Genomic DNA, 1,657 nt, shown 5'->3' with positions numbered 1-1,657 from the left:
TGTGCATGTTCGTGTGTGTTCTGGAAGCCAAATCAAATGTCCCCGAGCAAAATGAAATCATAAACACTTGCCAAAGCATCATGGGAATTGAACAGATTGAGCAGATGCACTGACTCACTGAGTATCACGTATATTAAAATCATTAGTGTGAATGAAAGAGTTTCGTGATGAACACACAGATCACTGCAGCTGTCATCGCTCCGCACTGCGCAAAACCAGTCACCAAAATAACCTGCTGGTTAGTTTGCGGTTATTTATTTAGGGTTACTAATGCGAACAAACCTCCAAACTTCAGGACTGAATTCATCCTGCACATACACTACACTAAACCACTCAGAACACCCAAGCAACCACCTAGCAACCATATAGCAATGAATTAACAACCACTCAGAACACCTTAGCAACCATATAGCAGGGTTATTATAACTAAAACCATAAAAAACATTTTTGTTACTTGAAATAAAATAAACAATTGAAATTAAATAAAATGTATAACAGACATTTTATTTCAGCTAGTTGGCATGTTAAGTAGCCAGGTTAATAAAATAACTAAAACTGAAGTAAAAAATAAATGAACTATACTGATATATTTAAAAAAGAAATCGCACAGAAATGATAGACACAACAAAATTACTAAAACTTTATTTAAAATTCAAACAGAAAACATAAAAATTAACTCATTCAAAATATGAATAAAAACTATAATAGAGTATCAATTAAACTAAACTAACACTGCCATTTAGCAATGCACTAACAACAACTCACAACTCCTTAGCAACTACCTAGCAACAGTATTACACTACACTCACAACCACTCAGAGCACACTAGCAACCATATAGCAATACACTCACAATCACTCAGAGCACCTTAGCAACCGTATAACACTACACTGACAACCACAAAGAAAACACCATAGCAACCATATGGCAACACACTAATGACTGCTCAGAACACCCTAGCAACTGTATAACAATGCACTCATAACCACTCAGGACACCCTAGAAACCATATAGCAACACACTAATGAATGCTCAGAACACCCTAGCGACTGTAGAGCAATGCACCAACAACTGCTCAGAACACCCTAGCAACCATGTAGCAACGCATTAAGAACAGCTCAGAACATCCTAGCAACTGTATAGCAATGCACTAACAACCACTAAGAACACCCTAGCAACCAAGTAGCAATGCACTCACAACCACTCAGAACACCCTAGCAACCAAGTAGCAATGCACTCACAACCACTCAGAACACCCTAGCAACCAAGTAGCAATGCACTCACAACCACTCAGAACACCTTAGCTACCGTATAACACTACACTGACAACCACTCAGAACACCCTAGCAACTGTATAACAATGCACTCATAATCACTCAGGACACCCTAGAAACCATATATCAACACACTAATGAATGCTCAGAACACCCTAGCGACTGTACAGCAATGCACTCAGAACACCCTAGCAACCGCATAACAATGCACTCATAACCACTCAGAACACCCTAGCAACCATATAGCAACACACTAATGACTGCTCAAAACACCCTAGCGACTGAAGAGCAATGTGCCAACAACAACTCGCGTTTGGTCTCGTACTGTATCGCGTACCTTGTCAGTGTCATGCGCTTTGCTTGGCCATTTGTTGTGATAAACA

Source organism: Sinocyclocheilus anshuiensis, unplaced genomic scaffold (assembly GCF_001515605.1).
Source record: "Sinocyclocheilus anshuiensis isolate Anshui unplaced genomic scaffold, SAMN03320099.WGS_v1.1 scaffold1762, whole genome shotgun sequence".
Taxonomy (NCBI): domain Eukaryota; kingdom Metazoa; phylum Chordata; class Actinopteri; order Cypriniformes; family Cyprinidae; genus Sinocyclocheilus; species Sinocyclocheilus anshuiensis.
The sequence above is the reverse complement of the archived record's forward strand: the minus strand, read 5'-3'. Positions refer to the sequence as shown.